Genomic DNA, 15,762 nt, shown 5'->3' with positions numbered 1-15,762 from the left:
CCAAAATATTGCCCATAACTTTCAGTATTCAGTAGTCTCATTTGCATGATCCGAAACAATTGCCTCGTAGCGTTCTTCATGGCTGTGCTAAGTGGTCCCAGGCACATGACCTAAAAGTGACAAATGGTTCAAAAAACAAGGCAGCATTACAACAGATTAGGGAAAAGAAACATGCTGCTATTCCTTGTAACAGAATCTAGAATGGCATGGTCACAACCTGATTGCGTCTATCTATCCCTTCTAGGTAATAAACACTAACATAGATGGGGGGGGGGACCATATTTTTAAATGGAAACTCTCATTAGAGCCATCAAATTAAACTACACATTCTTTCATCTTTAAATTAAATACTAGAAATTACTTTAATTATGAGATTAGCAACCATCACTGGCTATTTTTTATTCAATACAGAGGATGGACAATTGTTATGGATTTCTGCAGAACTGATGTGCCAGGATGATGAAAGCAAGAAAAAGGAAATGTATGGATTTGACTTGCTGCAGAGCATGTTGTAGTGAGAGCTAGTTTGGCACAGCATGTTAAGGCATCAGGCTGGAAACCAGGAGACTGTGAGTTCTAGTCCTGCATTAGGAATAAAACCAACTGGGTGACCTTGGGCTCTCTCTCAGCTTTCTCTCCTTCTCTCAGAAGGAGGCAATGCAATCTACCTCTGAAAAAAACTTGCCAGGAAAATTGCAGGGCTAGGACTACACCGACAAGATACCAGGACTAAAAAACAAACTCAAAGGCACAAGAATAAAGTTCTGATGGTGACAATGGCTGAAGGCAGACAGAGGACTAAAGTAAGTGGTTTTAAAATGTTTGGAAGTGGGCAAGTTCCTGAACTCCAGAGCACTTATTATAAAACCCTCACAACAAGGAACAGATTTACAAGTCCAAATAACAGCAATGCTGGTAGCAACTGAGTAGGGAGAGAGAGATAGCTTTTATGCTCTGGGCTGAAACACTGGAAACAATGCCTTACAAGGGAGAAAGAGTGATATTTGTTCTGAATTTGAAACACAGTATTTTTTCTGTTTTGTGTAGTTCCCCCCCCTTCCCAACTTCATTCTATGCAATTAAAGTCAAATAAAAGGATTTGCCTTCAAAGAAATTTCACTATATGTATTTTTTTAGGAGTAAAATAAGTTCCATACTTTGGTTAATTGTCCATTTCTAGGACATGTAGCAAAATTTTCATTAAAGAGTATTCATGAATATTCGAATGAACCTGCTATCTAGGATTTGATGATTCAACATCCATTCCCAGGACAGGTCCCCTGGCATAAAAGAAAGCCTTTTGTGATATGTAAATCAATTGGCTAGAAAGGGATATATTTTAAGCCACAGGCTGGAGACACTGCTCATAGATATGTCACCAGATGGAGAATTCATATCAACAATTGAAATAATGGAGTAGAGTCCTTGTGAATTACCACCTTATTTTCCTTTTCAGCTAACTTCCCTAATGTTTTGTGGCAAACTGCCATCCAACACAGTTTTTTTTTAAATCTGAATATAACTACAAGAAGCAACAGAACATTGCAAGCTTCCCAAAATCATGAATTGAGTTGGTGGCAAGTAATTTTTTTAATTAAATAAACGTTATGGGAAAGTGACTTCTCTCCACTAACCATTCTTTAAAACATCTATAAAGATTATGATTCTAGTGGTGGGAGAAACATTTACGCAGATGTGTTCTAAAGTACAAGTGCACCTGATTCAATAATCAAATCAAGGCAAGCAAACTTTCTGAAGTCTTCCCCTATTTGAAATGAGAGGATTGCAGTTATTTGAAACTCAGAGTAATCTTCTCGTACCTTTAGATGGGTGCAATATCTATTCAAAGTCTGAAAACTTAAGAGCTAAAAGCACAGTATCTCAGATTGCAACATAGCCCATTGAAGACAAAAGGATCTGGCTTGTGTAAAACTGCAATATCATTTACAAAAGATTATTGGAATCTCTACAAGCTTGGCTTGACATTAGCCAGCTCTGCAAACTCCAGGATATTTCCCATTTGCAACCCAGTTTTTTTATTTTAGAAAGATCAGGAAAGGAGTATGTTTTCAGACAAAATTTCAAAATAAAATCCACTTCTTTCTGTTCTATCAGGTCCTTTGCTCATTATCAGTCAACTTCTAAACAAGAATTCAGGATTCTTGTAAATTTGTTTGGAGCTCACAGCTACACACTCAAGTATTACCGTGTTTCCCCGAAAATAAGATCCTGTCTTATATTTTTTGAACCCCAAAATAAGGGTTTGGCCTTATTATCAGGGGGGGTCTTATTATTTTGGGGGTGCAGGAGCGGAGTGTGGCTACCTCATGACTGCTGAGCGTTGCGCTGCTGCGACAGCATAACACAGCCACTCGTCAGCTGTTCACTGGGGCAACCAAAGGTGGGAATCTCCCCGGCATTCTTGGCACTAGCCCGCCTCCCATCCATCCATCCATCCATCCATCCATCCATCCATCCATCCACCTCAGCTGCAAACTCCCACCCCACTCTTGCCTCTCCGCCAGGGAACCCCTGGCAGCCCGACGCCCAAAGCCTGCGCCCATCCAGCTTCCTTTTCCACAGCACCTCTTTATCGAGGGGCGTGGCATGTGGGGCGGGAGAGAAGCAAGTCCAATGGAGCGAGACGCGGCTCACTCCTCTTGCCATAACTTCTCCTCCTCCCCTTGCCAGGGGCTGGGGAGACGCAAGACGCATGTCTTACCTGCCTTGCAACTCTGTCGCGTGTCTCGCCATTGTCTGCAGGCAAACACGTTGTAGGGTAAAAAAAAACTCATGAGTTCAATCGAACTTCTCGAACTTGTGTTTTTGCCTGCAGACAACAGCAAGACATGTGACGGAGCTGCAAGGCAGGTAAGACACATCTCCCGTCTCCCCAGCCCCACCTCTCCCCATCTACCACCCCCAAATTGCATCCAATTTGGGCAAGGGCAAGAAGCCCTGCTATGCCAGTGAGAGGGGAAGAAGAGATAGCAAGAGGAGTGAGCACTGTCTTGCTCCATGTGACTCACTTCTCCTCCATCCCACCTGCCACCCCCCTTGATAAAGAGCTGGGCACTGTGGAAAAGGGAGCCGGGTGGGTTGAGCTTTGGGTGTTTGGGGCTGCCGGGGATTGCCTGGCGGAGAGGCGGGAGCAGGCCGGGAGTTTGCAACTGATAGCTTCCCCTTTGCCTTCTCTCCCAAAAGTGCTCCTTGGGCGCAGCCATTTCTGCAGCAGGAGACTCCCGCCTCTTTGCCAGCCTTCCAAATGGTATTGTAGCAGCATCTATCCATAATTTTTTAACCCTTATATCGTCCCGACCCACGTGACCCAGTACAGTCAGGACGAAATAATGGTAAAAAAATTGTGGATAGCTGCTGCTACAGTACTCTTTAGAAGGCCATTGCAAGGCACATGGGGCACACCGCTTAGCCTCCTGCTGCAGAAGTGGCTGCAATCGATGGCAAAAGCAGCCACACCTGCTGGAGGTGCCAGCCGGGGCAGCACCCATGAGGCAGCTGTTCCATGGACAGAATTGCCTGCTGTATCTGTCACCATTAGGTAAGGAGGGTGCGAGGCATGTGGGGTGAGTCGTTTGGCCTCCAGCTTCTTTTGCAGTCGCAATTGGCTGCAAAAGCAGTCACGCTTGCTGAAGGCGGCGACCTGAGTGGCACTCACGAATCAGCTGTTTTGTGAATGGCAGCTGGAGCGGCTCAGCTGATCTGATTAAGCAGTCTTGGTATCTCTGCTTGTTCACATATGAACTCTTCTCCTTTTGTTTAGCATCCATCTTAAACGACATCTACATTGCCAATCAGGTGATTTAGGAAGAGAACACTATAACCTTTTTTGCCTCTTTACTATTTCAAAAATACATAGTTACCAATGTTCTCTACTATAATACATATCCCAAAGCATTAAGATATATTTAGAATATATTTCTATGAACAATGCAAATAATGTTATGCATATTGATTATAATAATATAATAAACATTAAGTGCTTAACATAAGCATTAAAACCAAAAAAGTTTTAGTTGTTTGAAAAGAGGTTTTCATAGACGCTTTTCCATGTTCCACGTAGTCCAAATATCAACTATGCTAGGAATGCATACTGGATTTTTGAAAAGTTTAGAGCATTGGCTACACATATTAAAAAGTATTACTTGGAACTAATAATTATAAATTATGTAAATGCTAAAACAGTTTTAAACAGTGATTAGACAGACATCAGAAAGACACATTTTTACAGTTTTCGTAATTCATTATAACCTAAGTATTACCTGCCTATTATCATCTACATGTTCATATTATTTCATTGTTCTACGTAACTGTTCAAATGTTTAGCCGAGAATTTTGATCTTATTTTTAAGTGTGTCACTTTCATATTAGATAAATATAGAAAGGAGAAACAGATTAGATTTTGATTCAATGCTTCTTAGAATTAAAAATTATTCCAAATATTTTTTTTAAAAAGAGTTGATACTATATAATAAGACTATTTAATCATTGAGAGACTAAAATTCTTCGTATTTCTATAAGCCTTTTCCCCCTTTATTATGGTATTTATAAATGGAGCAGTAATTGTTATTGGATAATTACAGATCATGAAAAAATACCCACTATTGCATTAATATAAAAAACAAGAAAACGCATATTAAAATATAGTATATGAATATGTAACAAGTAAATAGAATATTCATTCCTTTAGAAATTGATTCCTGTTATACATATACTGATATAAGCCTTATGATAGAATTATTTCTTAGTTTCAATTTATTCTTTACAATTTAAGCCAGAACATAATTAAATCTTAGTGATTTAAGGAGCTCAAAATGAATGTAGGATAGGACCCTTTGGTTACAATGACAACAATCTAATAACTGTTTTCTATACTTACCACAAAACTTACTATAATATGTAACTTAATCTCAGAAACATAAACAGACAAATATAACTAATTGGCTATAAGATAAAAACACATTTCTGACACCACTGTGTAGAAAAACAGGAAAGGATTGTGTGGAAAAACAGTGGCTTTAGAATATAAACTTTAGAAGTCTGAAACTGCACTAAGACAGACAAATCGTTTTTATAATTCTATTTTGTAACACTGTCCTGTTATTCTTTAGCCAGTAGAAAAGCAACAACACTCTTTTTAGTATCAAAAACAAAGTGAATGGATGTTGGTCCTACCTGAGCGTCCTTTCTCAGTGCGTTGTGAATCATAGTTTTTCAGCCATGCCCCTTGCTTCTTCCTCTCAGGTCCAGTTTCAGCGAAGACAGAGCTGAAGATAAATCACCACCTGGAATAAAAACTCTGTCAAATTTAGAGGAGGGTAATCTCCAGGACCTCAAGCAGAAGGGAGGGGCTGGCCGATGCCACAATGCACTGAGAAAGGATGCTCAGGTAGGACCAACGTCCAGTCTCCAGTGTGGTTGTGGCATCGGCCAGACATGGGACATACCAAAGCTTGGCAGTCCTAAGGGCAGGAAACCTAAGGACCTGGAGTGACCCCGGCTCGGTGTACCTGTTGCAAGACCCTCCTCCCAAAAGATGCCTCCGCTGATACAAAGACGTCCAGCTTATAATGCTGATGAAAGGTGAAGGAGTAGTCCAGGTGGCCGCCCTGCAGACCTCCTCAAGGGAGGCCTGCATAGACCAGGCTGCAGTGATAGTCGCACTCCTCGTGGAGTGGGCGGTGATGGGCCTGGGAACCAGAATCGCTTGGGCCTGATAGGCTGAGGCGATACAAGCCCTGATCCAGAGACCAATGGTCAAGGAGGACACCTTTGATCCTAATGAGGTTGGTTGGAACGAGACAAATAAGGCCTCAGATTGTCTGATTGGAGCTGTCCTTTTAATATGGATCCTAAGGGCTCTCCTGACATCTAGGTTTTGCCACTTACGTTCAAGAACGTGTGATGGTCATGGACAGAAATCTGGGAGTACTACTTTCTGGGCCCTGTGAAACCAGGAGTTGATTTTGGGAATGAAGGATAGGTCCTCAGAATTACCTTCGCCGGATAGAATACGCAAAGATCTTTTCTGACTGATAGCACTGCCATCTTGGAGATACGTCGAGCTTACGTTATGCTACCAAAACGGCAACATTAATGGTGAAATGCCTGAGACTGGTGAACTTGAGGAGCTCGAAGAGAGGTTCAGTAAGGGTTCTGAGGATTTTGGGCAAATCCCAGGTGGGATATTTATGAATAGTCAAGAGGCCGCAAGTTATTGACTCCCCTTAGAAATCTACGGATAAGCGGGTGGCATGTTAAGGACAACCCCGTTACCTGATAATACCGTGGAGATGGCCGCCAAATGCCTCTGGATGGTACTGTGAGCAATCCCTGATCCAGGCTCTCTTGTAGAAACTCGAGCACCTGTGGAACAGAAGCTGAGAGAGGTTAATTGTGACATGCGACGCACCATCTGGAGGTGGTAGTCCAGGTAGCATTGTAAATACAGACCATGGATTGTTGCCTGACCGCCTGAATGGTATGAATTGTCTCACCTCAGAAGGACCGTCTCAAGTGCCAGGTGGTCAGTTGGAGCCACTGAGGCAGGATCCCCTGGCGGAGGGAAATCCTGTCTGAGGGGATTCTCCAGGGTCTCGATATGGAGAAGCCGACAAGGTCTGCGAACCAGGGACAAGGAAGCCAATGAGGAGCCACTAGGATCAGCTCTGCCTTCTCCGAAATGACCTTCCGAACCACTACTGGTATCAGGGGTAGCAAGGGAAAGGCATAGAGGAGATCATGGAGCCATGTGCCATGAAGAGTGTTGGACCCCTCCGCTCCCTGAGACAGGAACCTCGAGAAATAGCAAAGGAGTTGACTGTTCTAGCACGACGCGAACAAGTCTATGGACGGTGCTCCAAACCTGTTGCAAATTTCCAGAAAAATGTCTGGGTGGAGTTGCCATTCGGTGTTGTCCACCATTGTTCTGCTCAGATAGTCTGCCTGAGCGTTTGATGTCCCTGCGATGTGCTCCGCCCAGAGGATATTTTTCTCGGCCCACCTGCCCAGACAAAAAGACTCCTCCATGAGATGTCTGGAGCGGGTTTCCCCCTGGTGGTTGACATCTGCTTTTGCAGCAACATTGTCCATCAAGACAAGCACATGATGATCCTGCAGGGCTAATTGAAAGTGCTGGAGGGCCAGATGAATCGCCTTCAATTCCAGCCAGTTGATTGGGTTGTCAAGGTCCTGTGGTGACCAGCGACCCTGAGCCACCTGGGAGTTGAAATGAACCCCCAGCAGAACAGGCTGGCGTCCATCGTAAGAGTGAGTCTCTGGGGTTCCCTCTATCTAGTGCTGGTGAAATCCACCAATTTAGGGACCTTCTGACTGGCAGTGGAACTCTGACCATGGTCAAGGTGTGAGAGGTTTGCGCTTGTTGGAATGGAAGCAAAAACCACTGAAGGTGCCTTGCATGATGTCTCACCCAGGGGAGTATCTGCATGCACGATACCCTCTTGCCCAACAATTTGGACAAGGTGGCCAAATGGACAAGGAACCTTTGGCCAAATTGGACAAGGAACCTTGGGGTTCTTGTGAATATGAGAAGTCGATTCCCTGATGTCAGTTCTCCACTCCAGTAAGAGGAATACTTCTCCCATCACCAAGTCGATGACGGTGCCCAGATGAATAATTCTGATCACTGGGACCAGATGGCTTTTCTTGTAATTGACTAGAAACTCGTGGTCGAGTAGAGTCTGAATGGTGAAATCAAGATCCTTCTGAGCTTTGTCAAAGGATGGGGCTTGGATTAAGATGTCGTTCAGGTATGCCTGTAACCTTACCAGTTTCTGCCACAGGTGAGCTGCTATTGTGGCCAAGATTTTTGTGAAACATTGGGGGGCTGAGGCCAGGACAAATGGCATGGCCCTGTATTGGAGGTGCCTGCCAGCATAGCAGAATCTCAAGTATTTGCGATGGTTCTGCAGGATGGGAATATGGAGGTAGGCCTCCATGAGGTCTATCAAGACCAGAAAATCCCCGGGACAAATCCCCTGTAGTATGGATGCTAGGGAACTCATTTTGAATTTGGGTATTGTGGTTTTTTAAGTCTAGAATTGCTCTCCACCCCGAGTGCTTCGGTACCACGAACAGAATTCAATAGTAGCCCTGTCTCCATTGACTTTCTGAAACCACCTCTATGGCCTGAATTTTGAGTTGGTGTTGAATGGCCTATGCCATGAGCCCTTGTTTGGTGGTGTTGTGGAAGTCCGGGCATAATATGAAGCAGTTTGGGGGAGTGGAGAGGAACTCCAGGGAAAGTCCGAATTTGATCAAGTTCAGGACCCAGTTGTCCGATGCTGAGTGTACCCACCTGTCTGCGAAGAGGGCCAATTGGCCTCCTATGGGTGGATTGGGAAGCAAGTCATTTGCAGCCTCTTGCTTGGCGGTAGCCAGAGCCTCGAGAAGGACGTTTGGACTGGGAGAATTGCCGGGACCTGTCACTTAAGGACTGACGATCTGATTGGCGGGTCTGTCCTTGTGAGTAATATGGTTGGGAAGGCCCCCCTCACATGTAGCCATGAAAGGACTTCTTCCTGTAAGGGGTAGTAGATCTCCTATCAGCCCGTCTAGTTGATGAAAGCAAAATTTTGCGCTTGTCCTTGCTTTTGATGAGGAGCAGATCCAACGCCTCACCGAATAGCTGAGATCCCATATAAGGCACCACCATTTGGCCCCCAATTCCACTGGCCACTGGCAAAGCCACAGAAATCTTCGTGACAACATTGAGGAAGCCAGTGCCCTCGAAGCATATTTGGCAGCGTTTAACATCCTGTCGGCAAAAAACTGTGCAGCAATGATTTTGTGGAGGTCTTGATGAAGCCGGATCTCAGTAGGAGGTATCCTGGATTGCAACTGCTGAAGCTACAGGATGGATGTTCGGTTGAAGAAGGAAGCGGAGGAAGCCACCTGGATTGCCCATGCAGTGGCGGGGTGGATCTTCTTAAAGATCAAATTTCTTGTCCTCAAGTCAAAAACCTTCAGACGTATCCTCCATCAGGTAGGATGAAGAAAAAGAAAGAGCCACAATGGGACTGTCTACTGAGGGAACCTGTAACAGCTGAACAAACTTGGGCGCTACGGAATTGATCCGCCATTTTTTTTTTAAAAAGGGACAATGTACTCACTGCATCAAAATGGCAGCTGGTTGTAGTTCAGGCCTCAAACGCATCTCATGTCAATCAAATGGTGGCAGCTGTGCCAGAAAAACTGAGCTAGCCAGCACACTCGCAAGCAGGAATTGCTCTGCTTAAAGGGGCAGCTTGCCTAGGTCAAACCTAGGACATGCCAGCACCCAGCACCAATGGCCGTAGGTCATAGCGAGGCTAGACCAGTTGGCCGCTTGCGGAGGCTTGTGAAAGGAGGATGCTCCTGGGTACTCCGCTGCCACTAATCCAGGCCCCGGATGCGATGCTCACTGTTGCTGGAGGCCAAGGCTTTTCTCTCTTATTGGTGGTAAAACGGCAAAAAAACGGCTGGGCAACGCTCCACGGCACTTCAGAAGGGCCCTGCACTGTTCCACAGCACTTCAAAGAGCCATGCTACAGGTGACTGGCGTTGTAAGCGGCTGTAGAAGAAACGGAGAGACACTGGAGCTGCTAGCTGGAGGTGCTGCCTTATATCCTTAGTGGTAAGGAGCAAGAGCTGCCAATACCTCATTGGTGGCATAGCTGCCTGAAAACGTTTGCCACGGGTGAGATGGCCGTGGCAAAGCCATTCAGAGGTGGCTGGCAAAATGGCACCCATTTGCAGGCCAGTAGACCGGTGTGTTCTATTCACTTGTAAAGCTAGTTTCCTAGCAAGTGGACCGGTGAACTCTGAAAAGAAGCAGTAGACCAATGTGCTCCGGACAAGCTTGAAAAATTAAGCCAAAAAACTGATTTTCAATGGTATCTGAACAGACATGGGCTGAAATAGCCGAATCTACCCAGAGAAGTTTTTCTCAGGCCGACTGAGTCAAAACTGGGCCTGAGAGGAGGGAGCAAGGGGCGTGGCCAATGCCACAACCACACTATGATTTTATCATTAAACAAAATAAAAAGAAATAAGCTCCATGTAGTAATTTTTTTTTTAAAAAAGCTATTTTTTAGCCTTTGCACATTAGCCAATTAGCCACCTCAAAAGATTTTAGAAGAGTTTTTTTTTAAAAGCACAGTCATGAGGAAAAGGACAGAATGTATACACCATATAAAAGGCAGCTTCATCCAAATTATGGTTGGCTACATTCTGCCCTTAGGCCTCTCAGTTTCTTAAAAAGGTTCTAATGCCGATACTTAATAGAAAGGGAAGCAACATAAATAACACAATTAACTATACAGAGACAAAGTTACAAATCAGATACTCTGGCTTTAATTTCATAGTATTTTACTAATTTTCCCTTGAAAAATTAGGAAGAAAATATAAGAAGCCAACGAAGTACATTACCTACAACATAAAATAAGACTAAATTTCACAGGGTTATTTTTTTACTTGGGAATAATTTTTAGTTCGGAATTCTAGCAATAAGCTATGATGCAAGTTTAAGCATGCCCAAAGTCTTTGACATACTCAATCTAATATTAAACATTTTTTCTTTCAAATTAGAAAGGTTCTTTGTGATTTGGTGGTTACTATCTAATAAATACAAGATCAAAGCCATCTGAACACATCTATGGGATCAGCTTTTTGGGTACCTCTAATTCAAGATAACCTTTCAAAAATAAAGCTGGAACAGCCTTGCAATTAAAGTACAGAGAAATCTAATAATGTAGAACAAGGAAAACCATGCAATAAGGTAATTGTATAGCTCATCTGTATTTTTCCTAGATGTACTGTAGTATTTATTCATTTACTGCCCACACTGCCATCAAACAATGGCATAAAAAAAAGGACAACAGAGTTCAAATAAACTTAATAATTTGTTAAAAATTGACTTGTGGTATTCAATGAATCAAACTTACTGCATTTTAATTTTTTTATGTTTGTGAGGGTGAATGGTTGATTTGTGTCAGATATGCCTGGGTTATATTTCATTTCATTTCTTTATTGCTTTATATAAAATAATACTTTAAAAATATATGGCAAAATACCTCAGGGAGCAACTTTCTGATACCACCGAAGATCAGTAATTTAACAAAATGTCAAGAGAAAGGGCAAATGAGCTAATCTAGCTTTCCTTCAGGCCCCAAATTACACACAGAGAAACAGCTGGACCTCTTTCAAGAATAGTGCCAACAATAGAGCTGCATACCTGTCAGTCATAAAGTCTACCTTCAGCTACATTTTACCTCAGCTTTTCATTTTGCCACTTCATCTGTATCATCACCTCTACTGTTATTTATTCTTGTTAATCCAGAAATACAAATGCAAATTTGGAAGCAAATGCAGATTAACAACTTTTACTGTTCGGAAGCTGACTCATGGCAACTGGACTTAATTTTGTCGGTTTGAAACATTTCGCTGCTATCTAAGCAGCTTCTTCAGTCTGAGCAAGTCAGTTAAAGGGAATCTGAGTAGGCAAAGATTCTACCAACTTCTAAAATTCTTAGGGTTCATTAAATGTGGCGTCCCTGGGGAACCTGTGAAGTGGTCTTAATTTTCCTGGGGACTGAAAGAGTGTAGCATAAAAAATGGGGGGAGGACAGGTTTGTATCTGAGGCCTCCACCTCTACTGCAGGAATGATTTTTCACTTTGGCATAAATGGATTCCTTCCTACCTCTTTCAAACCATCTATCTTCTATGTCCAAAATGTGAATATTATTTTCACTGACAAACTGTTTACTTTTCACATTCTGAACTAAAAATTCCATTTGTACATCCATGCACATCCCTCTGAATTCAAAATCTAGCTCTTCGGGTGAATTTCAGTTCCAGAAGTATTGAGGTGAAACTTCTGTGTGATGGATTCCAAACACTACAGTTCCCATATGTTTTTCCACAACTTTTTAAAGCCTGGGCTGTCGAAATCTTGGCCAGTCCCAACATGGCATTTTTGCCACACATCTTAGGACTTTTCCAAAGTGCTGCTACATGATCCTGTTTACATGGAACTATCTTTCATATGAAGAATTATAACTTGTGGCATCTTCAAAGATATCATTCAAGTATTTTTTCCATGTGTTGCATCAATTTAGATCTGCCTAAGCAACCCTTTCTGAGCTGCTCTGAAAGTTTCTCACTTACTCCATCTTTCATACTGACACAAACATATGGCATAAAGTTACCCACGATTGTTCTATACCATAACATTACATAATAACTAGCATTCCAGTTTGGACTAGTGTTTAAGGCAGCAGGCTAGAAAGTAGGAGGCCCTGAGTCAGCGTGGATTTGATTAAAATCACGATTTAAATCACTAGTAAAAAGGCTTGATTTAAATCAACTCAATTTAAATCATAATTTTTAAAGAGCAACTGTCATCTCTGTCCCACAGTGTTTCCTCCTTTGACCCACTGTTGATTAACCCACAATCCCACTAACTTTAGTGGGACAGCTGGTGATGCGGCAGTGACACAACAAGGTGAGGTATGTGGCAGCAGGTATGTGGATGCCCGCTAACAGGCACTGCCATGATGGATCTGAAATGGCAGGTGCTCTTTAAACGTAAGGACTCATCCTTGCTATTAGTTAGAATCTTTAATATTATTTGCAAACAAAATGAATGTTTCCTATTTAGCTTGCAGAGCTTGGATTCATTGAATGAGTTTACCAAAAATGTAAATATTGCAGAATATACATCCTCATGTTACATAACTAAGCTCCATTTCATGCTGAATAAACTAAATTATTATTATATTAATATTATATTAATTATTCTTAAATAGAAAACTATCTTTAGATTTTATTCCAAAAGCATTTTATTAAAATAAATTTGATAAAAATAAAAAAAAAGATTTAAATTAAAAAAAATCCGATTTAAAGCAAAAAAATCTGATTTTTTTTTTAAATCGATTTTTATCCACCCTGCCCCTGAGTTCTAGTTCCACCTTAGCCATGAAAGCCAGCTGGGTAATCTTGTGCCATTCACTCTCTCTTAGCTCAACTCACTTCACAGGGTTGTTGTTGTGGGGAAAATCGGGTCAAAGGGGCGTTGGATATGTTTGCCACCTTGAGTTAATTTGTACAAAATAAAAGTGGAATACAAAATTATATGCAGAGGATAATATTCATACATTATTCTATAAAATATACAGTTGCCTTTGTAGAAAATATAGTTTTATAGCACAGGCTTAATACATGTAACACCTGAAGCAACCACCAACTGTCCACATAAGTTTTTCACTAACAATTAATGCATAAATAGGCTGGATTCCATACAGGATTAGAAAGCTGCAGGAGACTGACACAGAAGCAGGGCCATGTTAGACTTCCTGGAAGACAAATTACATCACTTCTCCCTCTGAACTTTTTTCCACTCCAGTGAGTCATAAAAGCTACTATATACAGTAAGTTTAACAATGAGTGCCTGTGCTTATTCCCCCTTGCTCTTATCTTTCTCATCTTCTTTTATAGTTATTCTGTGTCTTTTATGCTGCAATGCTGTGAACTGAGCCAGTCTTATTCTTTACATTTAATTGTCCTGGCTAATGAAAGTTTTAATTAAATTTAATATCTGCACAAGTAAATATTTGGTATTTTCTCTCTTCAAACTTCAAAAAAAAAAGGTCTTAAAGACCTTCTGACTGAGGTAATGTTAAAGTAATTTTTGCTGTCATGTATCCAATAGATGAAAGCAATAAGGGTGAATGAATATAAGAATTAATTAATTATACAGATAGTCCTCAAGTTACGAACGTTCATTCAGAGACCATTCAAAGTTATGGCAGTGATAAACAAATAGTACTTATGTCTGGTTCCAAAGTTATAACAATTGCAATACCTTCGTGGTCTTGTGATTAAAATTTGGACAGTTGACAACCCACTCACATAACCATGGGGATGCTTCAACTTCCCCTAGCAATCTATTTCCCCCCATTTCTGCCCTTTTGGCTTACTGCACTCTGCCATGTTCCTACTACACTCCTTTTGTTCCTACTACTGACCAAGCATACCCAGCGCAGCCCTTTGCAAGGCTAGCTACTGATTGGATAAGGGCTTCTTTTCAAGGTTGCAGTTTCCTCACAAGACCTCAGGAAGAAGGCCTCAAGTAACCAACAACTGCCTCACCAAGAGCAAGGCTGGGCATGCCCTGTCAGGAACAGGAGCAAGAGCATGGTAAAAGTCAGCTGGAAAAGGAGAGCACAGGCAATCAAGGATCTCGAGTACAAGGTGGCAAGGGCAGCTGCAGCTGGAGTCTTGCACCATTTTGCTGGACTGAGCTAAGGCTTCATCCTGCAGGATTGGAGGCTGCAGCTTCACACTGAAGCTCAGGGGTTCCTTGCAGAGTTATGATGTGCCAAGAAGCCCCTGAACTGCAGGATAGCAAGCAATCCCAGAGTCATAGAATTTTATGAATGCTTGCCACCCTGCAAGGCAAGGTGTTTGGCAGCCAAAAAGATGGAGATAGGCAGTTGGGGAGAATTAAAGGGAGGTAATATCTTACCTTGGAAGAGCCAAGTCTTCAGACTGGGCGGGACCATCTGAGAATGGCTTGGAATGGGATTGGTCCTTAGTTAATGAGCAGTGAGATTCAGTCAATAACAGCTATATTGAGTGCCGGTATTCCTACTGATAAGTGATGCAGTCACATGACATCTCACTTTATGACTGTGTGATAAATGATAGAAATTTGGCTCCCAATTGCCACCATAACTCAAGGACTATCTGTATATTAAAATATACACATGGATCTTTCCATTTTGTCCTGTTATTTATTCAACTATATGCTGAATATATATGAAATGAAGCTATAAAAGATATCCAAATGATATGCTAATTCCTATAAGGATCAGCAACATGTAAACCATAGATTCTATTTATTTGTTTATTTATTTATTTATTTATTTTGTCACAACAATATATATAAGCATCACACAAAAAGATTATATAGTATATAAACATATATATGAGGGAATATTAGGAGGTATAAGAAAATATATATATAAGAAGATAAAAAAGAAAAACAATAGGACAGGAACGGTAGGCACGTTTGTGCTCTTATGCACGCCCCTTATGGTCCTCTTAGGAATGGGGTTAGGTCAATAGTAGAAAGTTTTTGGTTAAAGCTTTTGGGATTATGGAAAGAGACCACAGAGTCAGGTAAAGTGTTCCAAGCACTGATGATTCTGTTACAGAAGTCATATTTTCTGCAATCTAGATTAAAGCGGTTAACATTAAGTTTAAATCTATTGGTTGCTCTTGTATTATTGCAATTAAAGCTGAAATAGTCTTTAACAGGAAGGACATTACAATAGATGATTCTATGAGTTAAACTTAGGTCTTGTCAAAGGCGACGGAGTTCTAAGTTTTCTAAGCCTAGGATTTCAAGTCTGGTGGGATAAGGTATTTTGTTGTTTTCAGAGGAGTGAAGAACTCTTCTTGTAAAATACTTCTGGACACATTCAATTGTATTGATGTCAGAAATGTGGTGAGGGTTCTCTGTGACACTCTACCAAAGTAAAAGTTGGACTTTAAAGAAACACGACATGACCCCTTTAAACTTGAAGAAGTTGAAGATGACTTCTGAAAATAATATGGATAACTGAACACATCAACCCAGAGCTCTCACTCAAAGCAGAAATGACCAAATTCAAATTATCCTACTTTGGACACCTTATGTGAAGAACCCGTTCTGTGGACAAAGGCTCCAATACTTGGAAAAA

At 41.7% G+C, this 15,762-nt stretch overlaps 1 protein-coding gene across 14 annotated transcripts in view; it reads right to left on the bottom strand.

Annotated features, from left to right (window-relative positions):
• NFIB (nuclear factor I B) overlaps positions 1-15,762 on the bottom strand; it is a 269,310-nt gene that overhangs the window by 235,889 nt on the left and 17,659 nt on the right. The window contains exon 1 of one of the 14 annotated variants that reach the window (XM_058168191.1): positions 5,194-5,213. The exons of the other annotated variants lie outside the window; for them this stretch is intronic. The gene's annotated coding sequence lies outside the window, so the exon portion shown is untranslated. Of the gene's footprint in view, positions 1-5,193; positions 5,214-15,762 lie in introns of those variants that run through there. 14 annotated transcript variants of the gene reach the window in all.

The sequence above is a fragment of the Ahaetulla prasina genome, chromosome 2 (assembly GCF_028640845.1).
Source record: "Ahaetulla prasina isolate Xishuangbanna chromosome 2, ASM2864084v1, whole genome shotgun sequence".
NCBI lineage: Eukaryota > Metazoa > Chordata > Lepidosauria > Squamata > Colubridae > Ahaetulla > Ahaetulla prasina.
This window is presented reverse-complemented; position numbering and strand designations above follow the sequence as displayed.